The sequence below is a fragment of the Panthera leo genome, chromosome A1 (genome assembly GCF_018350215.1).
Source record: "Panthera leo isolate Ple1 chromosome A1, P.leo_Ple1_pat1.1, whole genome shotgun sequence".
Taxonomy (NCBI): Eukaryota; Metazoa; Chordata; class Mammalia; order Carnivora; family Felidae; genus Panthera; species Panthera leo.
The window spans coordinates 71,263,638-71,275,897 of NC_056679.1; the positions used below are offsets into that span (position 1 = coordinate 71,263,638).

Sequence of the window (12,260 nt, forward strand, 5' to 3'; positions counted from 1 at the left end):
TTATCTAGTAGAAAGAGCCCCCTTTATTACTCTTCTTTTACAGGATTCCATGTTCCTAGTTATCACATGTTCATTTACCTGTGTTAAGACTTTTTAAAAAAACAATCTTGAAATGGGCAAGTCTTTCTAAGCAAAACAAAAAGCAAGGGAACTATAAAGGAGAAATTGATAACTTTTTTCCTATATAATATTTAAATTTTCTGCAGAGCATAAATATTATAAACAAAACACAAAAAATGAGGGAAACAGGGAGCACCAGGGGGATCAGTCGGTTAAGCATCCGACTCTTGATTTCGGCTCAGGTCATGATCTCAATCGGTTTGTGAGTTTGAGCCCCGTGTCGGGCTCCACACTGACAATTTGGAGCCTGCTTGGGATTCTCTCTCTTTCTCTCTCTCTCTCTCTCTCTCTCTCTCCCCCTCCCATGTGTGCACTTTCTCTCTCTCAAAGTAAATAAACATTAAAAAAATTTTTTTAATGGGGGAAACAGCTGTAACATATATGACAAACGATTAGTATTTATTTCCAATGTATAAAGAATTCTTACAAATCAATAAGAAAAAGGCCAATACCACGTTATCTGGAAAAATGGGTACAGGGATGAACAGACAGTTTCACCTACTAATCTTTTTTTTTTTTTTTTTTTTTTTTTTTTTTTTTTTTTTTTTTCAACGTTTTTTATTTATTTTTGGGACAGAGAGAGGCAGAGCATGAACGGGGGAGGGGCAGAGAGAGAGGGAGACACAGAATCGGAAACAGGCTCCAGGCTCCGAGCCATCAGCCCAGAGCCTGACGCGGGGCTCGAACTCACGGACCGCGAGATCGTGACCTGGCTGAAGTCGGACGCTTAACCGACTGCGCCACCCAGGCGCCCCTAACCTACTAATCTTAAACATGAGAAAAGCAAGGACTTCCAAGTGACACTGTCAAGATACTTCCTCTGGTACTCCAGGATTTAGGAGTAAGACGCACTCCAGAACAAAGGAAAAAACAATTCTTACCTGTAAACTTGTTTCTTCAAAACCCGGTCACCTTGGAGTCCAGCACCATAGTAAGTGTGAGAGCCTACAAAGCTTTTGACTTCAGAATCCTTCCTAATGGGACGCCGGGATAAGTACCCCCACCTCACAGTGTGACCAGTAGCTCATGAACCAGGTGTCCTTCTCTCAGTCCTGCTGGGGGGATGAAGAGAAAGATGAGTGAAGAAAAGTTGAGTATTTCAGAGACAAAGAGCTTAAAAACAAAAGCAAACCACCCAGCCCCTGCTAGATGGCATCTGAAACCCTGGGTCTGGGCCCAAGAAGGAAGGTATTTCCATTCAGTGGGAAAATGTGGTCCACATTTCCCAAGGGGCTTGAACAGAGGAGGGTGTCCACTGACCTGGCAGAAGGATTCAAAGTAGTCAACACCCTTGAGAAATAGCACCCATATCCTCTTCAAGTAAGGAAAATAAGATGAGAAAGAAAAAAGTGTATTCTCAGCCATCAGGCAAAGCCAATTTAGGAATATTGAGCCTCTTGGATGAGGGTTTATGAGTCTTTTGAAGTCATAGATTTGTATTAAAAAACAATTCAGGGGCAGCTGGGTGGCTTAGTTGGTTAAGTGTCCAACTCTTGATTTTGGCTCAGGTCATGATCTCATGGTTCATGAGGCCAAGCTCCATGTCGGGCTCTGTGCTGACAGCTTAGAGCCTGCTTAGGATTCTCTCTCTCCCTCTCTCTCTGTCCCTCCCTGCTCACATGCACTCTCTCTCTAAATAAATAAATAAACTTAAAAAAAAAAAAAATCAAACCACCTCTGAAGTTTACCTGCCAAAAATGGAGAAATGGAACCTAATTAACCTAAGCCTTTAGAACTAACTTCCAGTTTATAGGAAATACAGGGGATAGAGGAGCAAGCTAAACCACACCATACAAAAGCCAAATAAATCCAGAATGTGAGGCATCTACAGGCAACCAAGGGCCACCAGTAAATCACTGGGGCTGTGATAGACCAGGGTCAACCCTGGTTTAAGACCAGCCTGCCAGTGAAGTTTCAAACAAAAAGTCATGAGGGGCGCCTGGGTGGCTCAGTCGGTTGGATATCTGACTTCAGCTCAGGTCATGATCTCATACTCCGTGAGTTCAAGCCCCGCATTGGGCTCTGTGGTGACAGCTCAGGGCCTGGAGCCTGCTTCTGATTCTGTGTCTCCCTCTCTCTCTGCCCCTCCCCCACTCATGCTCTGTCTCTGTCTCAGAAATAAACATTAAAAAAATTTTTTTTGAAGTCATGAAAACAAAAGTATATTGGAATGCAGCCATGCTCATTCATGTACACACATCATCTATAGCTACCTTTTGGGGATCACACAGTTGGGTAGTTGCAACTGAGACCACATGGCCCTCAAAGCCTAAAGGAGTTAGTATCTGGCCCCCCCCCCTTTTTTTTTTTTTTACAAAGTCTGCTGAACCCCTGTCCCAAATTAAGACACAACAGATATTTATGGATCTTGTATGGATTCCAATTCACACAAACTAACAGTAAAAGTAAGCGCATTTTTGAGGCAATCAAGGAACTTTGTGGACTGGGTCTTAGAAACCATTGTGGAATTATTGCCAATATGATCAGGAGGTGACAACGGTGTTAAGGTTATACGGGAAAAAGCCCTTTTGTTGGAAGCGCATAATGCACTATTTAAGGGTGACCTGATACGGTGTCTGGAATTGAAACTGCTTCCGACAACAAAGAAGATGAAGCAGATGTGGCCAAAGAAACTGCTTTAACAAACTGTCCAATCTATTTGATAGATATGTGGAAGTTCACTGTACTATCCCTCTGCTTTTGCATTTGCTTTAATAAAAAAGAAAAAAAGTAGAGTCTTCTCTTCAGGCACGTGTCCCCCCCCCCCCCCCTTCTTACACGGAGTCCCTCTCTCTCTAGGTCTGGTGCTAACAGTTAAGACCCTCGTGAGCAAGGTCAATTAGTCCAAAACATCTCCGAACAAAAATCCACCAATTAGAAATTAATTTAACCTCACAAACTCGGCTTTTGAAATACAAATACTCTCTACCAGGGTAGTCTGCTTATTCAGGAACTTCTAGCTTCTCTGGGGAGCCAGTTCAGGAAAACAAGGCATTTTGGGAAAATAAGGGCAAACTGCAGGAGCTCCCCATATTAGCATTTCAATAAAGTGAATGAGACCGGGGAGAACCGTCTTCAGTTATAGGAAAAAGTACAGACGGACTGACGGTGTGCGACCTACACCTCATATAGGTCAACCCAACAGATTTAGAGATGTCCTTTAGTTTTTAACACGTGATTTCTCCCTAGGACAGGTGGCAAAACGAAGTATCTGCTTTTTAAAAAGTGGCTGCAAGTCTCAGGAGTTTTGTGATCAGTTCAATATTAACAAAGCAAGCTTGGAGTCAAGAAGGTATGTTGTTTTTTGTTTTTTGGGGTTTTTTTTAACCACGCGCCTATACAGGGTTTCAAGGGCAGTTACGGAGTTATTTCTGGCCAATACAGTGAAATAGCAATAAGCCAGACTTCGGAATCAAGGGAGCAGGAGAAATTCCTCCCTGAGATTCACATGTGTCACTAACAGCTCCAAAGAAACCTAAGGTCATCAACTGACAAATGCCAGAAGTTTTCAGATTGCTCTGGCAGCTTTCAGTTTCCTCACAAACAGGAACCTGTGAAATTAAAAGCAGCATTTTTGAACACAGCTACCTTCGTTCACCTGAGCGATCCTTTTCAAACGACCTCCGGGATAATCATCGCTCTTTGCTTATTAGGAACCGGCAGCGTCCACACCTGCAGGCAGTCCCTAACTTTTCCCGCCCTCGCCCACTCTGATGGGGGCACCCGCGTCACGCCGCGCGCAGCGGCTCTGGGAGCGCGTTTCGCGGCCCGATGTCCCCTCCTCGCCGGCTGGTCCCGCAGGCCGCCCGTGGCCCCTTCACGGCCACGCTCGGTCCCCGGCCTCCCCTCCCCGTCCCCGGCTGCCGCGGGCACCGCACTCGGCCCGGACGCAACGCGCCCCGCAGGGAGCGACGCCCGAGTCCCCAGAGCCCCCGCGCGGAGGGAGCGGCGACAGGAGCCCCAACTCGCCCCGCTTCCAGCGCCTCACCTGCCGCAGAGCGCGGCGCCGTCGGGGAGAGCGGACCAGGCAGCGAGCGGAAATCCCCGGCGAGACTGGCGCCGCCGCCCCAGGAGGCCGCCCCCGGCGGCGCCCCCTGGAGGCGGGACGCGGTACCCGCCCGCTCCGACCCCGCCCACACCTGGGCACGCGCCGGGACCCACGCCGCCGTGCACACCTTGGGCGCCCCGCCGCGGACGCTAATGTCCTAACCCGTCCCGCCCGGGACCTCGTATCCGGCTTGAGTCTGTGTGGGACCCAGACGCACTTGGGGACACACGACAGCTACACACACAGAAATGAGCCCACACCGGGGAATGCCTCCTGGAGGACGCATGGACACATCACCAAAGCCTCACACTGGAGCATCCACACTCGGCGCTGGTACCATACTGAATGCAGATAATCATAGAGTCTTGATACCAATTCTCCCTTTTAAAATAAAACAGTGGGTGTAGGAGATAGTGAAAGAAATGACTTCCCTTCTGTCCTCTGGCTCCTAGAACTAAACTTGAGGCCCAGAAATTAGAAGAGTGAAGACCAAAAGCTGAAGGAGAATTTTTCTCTAGAGATTTTGTTCATTCTGGGTTGAAGCAATGCTACTTTGGGGACCCAGGTGACAAGAGCACAGAGATAGAGGGCCACTTCTGTCACCTCTCCCCCAAAACACAAATACATAAGTAGTTATTGGAATAGCAGTAACCCCCTTAATCATTTTCTGCCCCTTCCACTTTCTCATGTATGTGGACTAGTTGAAATCTTACTACAATTTGATTTTTATTTGAACGATTCCAATAGTATAGATGTGGTCGTGTTTTGAATGGATGTATATAGATTTCCAAAAGAATTCTTTAGGACCAGATTCATAAGCCATAATTTATTTCAAAGAGATTTCTTCCCAAGATTTGTTTTGGGAAGTTCATGATTGAATTAAAATATATTGAAAATCTTGTCTAGCATGTATTTTTAACATCATTTTAAAAGAGTAGCAGTAATCATCTTAATTTTTTTTTAAATGAAGAATGATTCTTTTCCTTTTTGAGGGAGGATGATCATGTTGGCAAAGGAAAATGAGCCAAATGCATGAATACATAATTCCTCTGGTGAAGGAAAATTAAAGATGGTTACAAGGTGAGTGTTCAATTGCATTTAATGGCAGGTAAGGCTGGAGAGTTTGATTCAACATAGAGTAGGCTCTGTGGGATGAAGTCTTCAGCTAACTCTCAAAAAACGACTTATAGACAAATGGTTCAAAGTAGTAGTTTTCAAAATGTGACCTCAGCCCAGCAGTATCAGGAGCACCTAGGAATTTAGAAATGCAAAATCTTAGGTCACACCTGAGATCTTCTGAACCACCAATTCTAGGCATGGGGCCTAGCATTTTAACTAGTGTTTATGATGCCTTTCAAGTTTGAAAATCATGATTTAGTGAAGAGTTGCTCCAGTGTTTCTCAAACAGAATTGTGTATGTGAATCAACTGAAAATCTAGGTTAAAAATGCAGATTCTGGTTCGGGTAGACTGGAGTAGAATCTAGATTCCCAGGATTTACTTGTGTATGGACACACACAGGGACATTGTGTCTGTAAATACAACTGCCCAGCAAAGGGAAGGGTGTGGGCTGCCCTTAGAAAGGTGAAAGTCACCCAGTTTCTCAAGGAAACTGAGTGGTTGGTTACAAGTCCATGGCTTGTCAGTTTAGTATTGGTGAGTTACACAGGAGTCCTTTACAAGCCAACTGCTCTGGTGGGTTTAGGAACAGAGTGGACTCATTGAGGTTGTCACGTTGCATCCAAATTGTAGGGTGAGTCACTCACCGAAAAGGGCTTAGCTTACCATCAGCTGTTTCTGTGCTCATTCTGGTCCATTACTTTGCCATCCATAATGTCCCATATCATCCAGGCTCAGGGTCAAGCCTGCAAATCATTTACGTAGGTTTAAAGCTCAGCAGATGTTTCCTTTATCAACTCAAATGATTTAAACCGACAAATTATCTTTAATTGGAATTATGCAATTTGGCCATTTTTGTTGTCTAAATCCAAGTAGGTGATTTCCAAGCTCTGTTTTCCAGACTTTAACAAGGGAGATAAGATAGATGCCAGCTTTATATTTATATTTGACTAAATGCACTGCTACTTAGTATTATGAGAAAGAGTCCAGCCTCAGTGTCCTTGTGACCCTTCCCGCAGGCCTCCAGCATTGCAAATACCACACTACAGATAGGAAAACATTTGCATCCCTTGAAACTGTAGGTATAATGTGAAATATATATACTGTAGGCATAACATGAAATAAATAACAGAACGAGGAGACTATGTAAAGAGCTTGAAATCTAAATAACACTATAAAATCTACTGAAATATTATCAAATTATTCTAGTAAATTAAAAAAAAATCCTCTTTGGCCCCAAATAACCTACAACCTAAATCCAACACTTGTTTTTGTATGGCCCACGACTAATGAGTTTTACATTTTTAAATGCTTGAAAAAAAAAAGAAAAAAGAATACTTCATGACATATGAAAACTACACGATACAGTTCAATGTTTATAGTCATGATCATTCGTTCATGTAGTCTTTGGTTGCCACTGAGACTGTGTGGTCCACAAAACCTAACACCTACCATCTGCCTTTTTACAGAAAGAGTTTGTCTACCTTGCCCTATAGTTTTTTGTTCTGTTACAATATCTAACTCTCTTTCCTGTAATAGTTAATTTATATGACTGACTCCCTACTGGACTGAGTTTCATGAGAGCAGATTTGTATCCTTTGTCTGAGTTTCCAGCACTTGCCACCATGGTACACAAAATTAGGTATTCAGTAATATTTATTTAAGTGAAGTTTACATTTTGGTCATTTTCCCTATGTAAATCTATATAAACTTACCAAAAAGCCTTTGTGGTTCAACACAGCATCCATTAATTAGGCTAATTTAGAAAATTTGTGTGCAAAAAAAATAGAAAAAATGCATTATGCAAATAATTGGATTCCTTTCTTCCATTTCTAAACCTGACTCTAAAAAAATTGTTGTTAAATTTGAAAGCAGTGGGGTTATTTTTTTGTCTTCTTTTCATTCTGTCAAGTTATTTTACTTGGTACAACAGATCTCACTGCTAAACAAGTCCCATGGCAAAGAAATTAACGAACAGAGAAAACCAATCTCATGAAGCTATGTTAATTCACATTAAATTCAATCCTGGTATTTCTAGAATTAATGTTTTAAAGATGATGTGCATTGCTGTCAGATATTTAAAACTAAGGTGTTGACATTTTCTCCACAAAAGAAATGCAGTATATTTTCTAAAAAGTCTATGGACTTCTCAAGGGAATTGCAGTTGAAATGGTTTATGCTATTCTTGCCCATTTTCTGGACTTCTAAGAATAAAAAGCCAAGACTAAAGAGATTATATACATAAGATTATTTAGTTTTGGTGAATAAATCCCTATTCATGAATAGGAGAATAGTTGTAAGAACTCCCAGAAAAAGTAATATGGCCAATGAAATATGCCATCCACCATGATGGAAGCTAATTACATTGCAAAGAACCATTGTCAGGCCACAAACCAATATCTGACCATGTAATATCACTACCATTGTTCTTCCTAAAACCAGAATCAAGTAATTTGGTTCTGCTCTCCAAACAGTAATTGCATTTAATGGAAAGGAAATAATTGCATTTAAGGGAAATAATGCTTACCTGGTGCCTAGAAATGTAGACATTACAAAATTAAATGTAGCTTGATTCCCTTGAGCTGTCAATGTAGGAAATGAACACATTTTGAGTGCTGTTATGTGCCTCACACAGTATGACTCTTCTCTCGTCTTAGCCCTTGAGCAATAGTATGAAGCAGATATTATCATTTCCATTCTACATATGAAACGGCTCCAAGAAGCTAAACAGCCCACTTAAAGGCATGCTGCCAGAAAACCAGAGTGACAAGATTTGAACCCATATCCAGGTGAGCCCCAGCCCGTGCTCTTTAACATGAGGGCTAAAACAGGGAAGCTGGGTGGTATACACTGGAATGTATGTCATCTGGACTAATAGTTTCTTTTATATTTGAACCTTGTGGTTAAAATGACTGATTCTGATGACCAGCCCCATACATGTAGTTCTACCCATGAAGAGGTTTCATATACATTATATTTGAGGCTTATTCCTGTGCTGTATGGTAAAGACCTGGTAGAGAATTTCTTCCACTTTACAGATGAAATAGAGAGGTTGCATTGCTTGCCCATTCTTACTGATGATTTCAAATAGCAGCTCTTTTTTTTTTTTTTTTTTTTTTTTTTGAGTAGGCTTCAAGCCCAGCATGGAGACCAACACCTGGCTTGAAGTCACAACCCTGAGATCAAGACCTGAGCTGAGATCATGAGTCAGACGCTTAACACAGTGAACCACCCAGGCACCCCAAATAGGAACATTTTTTAATAGTCAGTGCTCTTCAGAACAAGATTTCTCAGTAAGAAAACAGCAGTCAGCCACCGAAGGGGAGTATTTGACATTGACTTCAGTGTGTCCATGGGAGGAATGTGGTTTCCTGCTCACTTTGCAGCTAGCCTAATCTGTGCTATCTTGGCATGATGAGTGGCAGAGGAGAAGTTTCCTTTTTCAGTCCAAGATACTTTTTAATTTCAAAATATTTTGAAGGACTAGAAGCCTTGAAAACATTTTATTTCCACAAAGGTGTTGGCATTTCAAACATTCTTACATTTCATAGCAATTTTTTTAATGACTATTTATATCAGCACTCACAGCATCTCACTTTTATAACTTTTAAAAAAATTATTTACGTTTATTTATTTATTGTTGAGAGAGTGAGAGAGAACAAGCAGGGGAGAGGCAGAGAGAAGGAGAGATAGAATCCCAAGCAGGCTTCGCACCATCAGCACAGAGCCCAACACGGGGCTCGAACTCCTGAACTGCGAGATTATGACCTGAGCTGAGATCAAGAGTCAGGCGTTTAAGGGACTGAGTCACCCAGGCACCCCTCACTTTTATAACTTTTTATAATGGACCTCTGTCTAAGATTTAAGTTTTTTTAGAAAAAAGGGTTAAGCGTCTAGGGATGTTTGAAGTCCACTGGTGTAGCCCAACCCTCTTATCTTGTAGAGGAGAAATTAATGACAAAGTAGCAACCACCACCACCATGATTTTTATTAGAAGCACCGGAGACATGCAGTAGTTAAGTGGTTCACTCCAGGTTCATGCTAACTAATGGCAGGTTGGAAATGTTGGTAACTAACTGAATCCTTGAAGCTTAAAAAAAAAAAAAAAAATGACTTATGCCTTGAAGTTGGCCCAAGGACAATCTCACACTCATGGGCTCTGTTCTTTCTACTTTATCACCTTGTTTGCTGATGTCTGTAGATGCCTAGACAAAAACTCTAAAAGCTATCATCCATTTACTTTATCAGAAAGTTCTAGAAATGAGTAGTTTTGATTTTCTCCAAGATAAATCTCAAGTCCAGCCATCAAAATTAATGTTATAGGAATGTAGCTGATGAGACAAATCTGTTTTTAAAAGATAGATGAAAGTGCAATTTGAATCTACAAGGAAAAACGTTTTCTCAAACACTTATCACCAAGTTGGAAGCAGAAAAGGATCACCAAGTTGGTCCTTGAAAAATGCCACATATTTAAAAATAAAATTATGTGGCACCTGGGTGGCTTGGTTGGTTAAGCATCTGATTCTTGATTTCAGCTCAGGTCATGATCTCAACGGTTCATGAGTTTGAGTCTGGTATTGGGCCCCACACTGATGCAAGGAGCCTGCCTGGGATTCTCTGTCTCCCTGTCTGCCCTTCCCCTGCTCTCTCTTTCTCTCTCAAAATAAAAAAATAAAAAAATAAAAATAAAATTATTAGACATGCAGGATGCTCAAGGCAGTTTTGATAAACAGTGTAACAGATTTAAAGTACTTGCTAAATGAGTCAGAACGTAGTGCTAAAATTATAAATCTGAGGGATGCTTGGGTGGCTCAGTTTGTTGAGTGTCTAACTTCAGCTCAGGTCATGATCTTGCAGTTTGTGCGTTCGAGCCCCACTTCAGACTCTGTGCTGACAGCTCAGAGCCTGGAGCCTGCTTCAGATTGTGTCTCTCTCTCTCTCTGCCCCTCCCCTGCTCATGCTCTGTCTCTCTCTCTCTCTCTCAAAAATAAATATTTTTTTTTTTAATTTTTTTTTCAACGTTTTTTATTTATTTTTGGGACAGAGAGAGACAGAGCATGAACGGGGGAGGGGCAGAGAGAGAGGGAGACACAGAATCGGAAACAGGCTCCAGGCTCCGAGCCATCAGCCCAGAGCCTGACGCGGGGCTCGAACTCACGGACCGCGAGATCGTGACCTGGCTGAAGTCGGACGCTTAACCGACTGCGCCACCCAGGCGCCCCAAAAATAAATATTTTTTTAAAAAAACCAGGGTTACTCAACTCTGGGATCCCTCTATTTGGGTCAATATGGTAGGTGCTCCCCTTATCCATGTACAATATGGCTGACCCCTCAATGGAGTTTCTGCCTCAATATACTCTTCCCTTCCTGTGGATGCCTGGTGAAGCTTTCACTATAAATATGGGGCTCAAAGGAGAAGGCAGAGGTAACCGAACCAATATCTGTTCCTGTGAAATAGAAAATTCATCTTGATTGTATATTTCATTGCCTCCAGGAAAAACAGATTCCCCAACTGATGGAGAATTTTGAACTTGGACAGCTACAAATGTAGAAGATGCAAATGCCTGACCAAGGGGCCTGTGGGCTGAGAGAAGTCCCCTGGAAAGGGGGCTGGGAACCATGCTTAAGGCAGACATAACATAAACTGAAGCTCCACGGGGGCAGGGATCCCCCTTGTTTTCACTTTCGATGGTATCCCCAGCAGCAGGCACAGTTGGTGCTCAAGAAAATATTTGAGACAAATAATAACATGAGAGTAGCACAAGAGATCCTTGTAGAGGGATTGTTCTATATCCTGACTGTGGTGACCACACAAATCTACACATGATAAAGTGTCATAGAGCTAAATATGCAAATGAGTGCATACAAAACTGGTGAAATCTGAATAAGGTTGGTAGATGTATCAATGCCAATTTCCTGCCTGTGATATTGTACTATAGTCATGCAAGATGTCACCATTGGAGGAAACTGGGTGTAGAGAGTGTTGGGATCTCTATATTATTTCTTACAGCTGCATGTGAATTGACCATGGCCTCCAAATAAAAAGTAGTAATGTGAGAGTAAAAACAATCTAAGATGGGTGACAGCAATTCAGAATGTAGTAGGATGGGAGTCAAGAGAGATGGGCTTTGAAAAGCTAGACCCTGTTTGAAAGAGAGAGGCCCTTAAGAGAGGAGGCACACTAGTCAAAAAAGACAGACATGTGTGTGGAAATCTAGGGGTGGAAGCTCACCAGATGGGGATAAAGAATATGGAGAGCTGTAAGTTTAGTGCTACTTGGTCAGGTGGGGGGAATGCATGATGGGCCCCAAAATACAAATCACAAAATTGGGACCAATGTGTTGTAGAGTGAAAGGGGCTCCAGTGACCCGAACATCTGCTGGACACCATATTTGGCAGGGCCTCTGTCAAGATTCTGGCTTGCCTTACTGATGATTTTCATTCCCAAACTGGGGTTTGGCCAAGCATACAAATGTACAAATGTGTCTACATCTGTCACTATGTGGAACTTGTTACATGCATGGACTTGATTTCCTCTTGTCTAGAGCTAAACTCCAACCAGTCTGAGGTCCTGACTGTTGGCTTCTATGTGTAACCGTATGGGAACACAGGCATTCCCTCACCCACTCTCCTTCTACCCATCACCAATTGATTCCTAAGCATTTCTTAGGTCAGTTCCCATGTCTCCAACTTCACTGCCACTTGGCTACAGCAAGCCCCCTCATCCCTCCCCTGGCCACATGGAGTGGTCTCTTCACTGGTTTGCCTCCTTACAATTTCGTCTCCACTGACAGCCCAAGTGATCTTTTCAAAATAGACATCTGGTCATGTTGCCCCCCGCCCCCCACCCTGCTTTGCAGTGTTCCATGGTTAAGGACCATCTGGTCCTGGTCACTTTTACCTGCTCCAGCAAGTGCCCCTCCCCCTTCCCCTTCCCCTTGGACTTTGTTCAGCAAGTACTTTAGCTTTCTCAT

General features: G+C 42.8%; 1 protein-coding gene across 9 annotated transcripts in view; it reads right to left on the minus strand.

Annotated features, from left to right (window-relative positions):
- The window catches only part of GGACT (gamma-glutamylamine cyclotransferase), a 47,645-nt gene extending 43,466 nt beyond the window's left edge, over positions 1–4,179 (minus strand). For 5 of the 9 annotated variants that reach the window (XR_006199951.1, XM_042929890.1, XM_042929936.1 and 2 more), the window contains exons 1-2: positions 3,709–4,092; positions 1,002–1,175 (exon numbers count right to left, since the gene is read on the minus strand). The gene's annotated coding sequence lies outside the window, so the exon portion shown is untranslated. The other 4 variants (XM_042929908.1, XM_042929900.1, XM_042929913.1 and 1 more) reach the window with 4 other exon arrangements.
- Between the last annotated feature and the right edge of the window lie 8,081 nt (positions 4,180–12,260).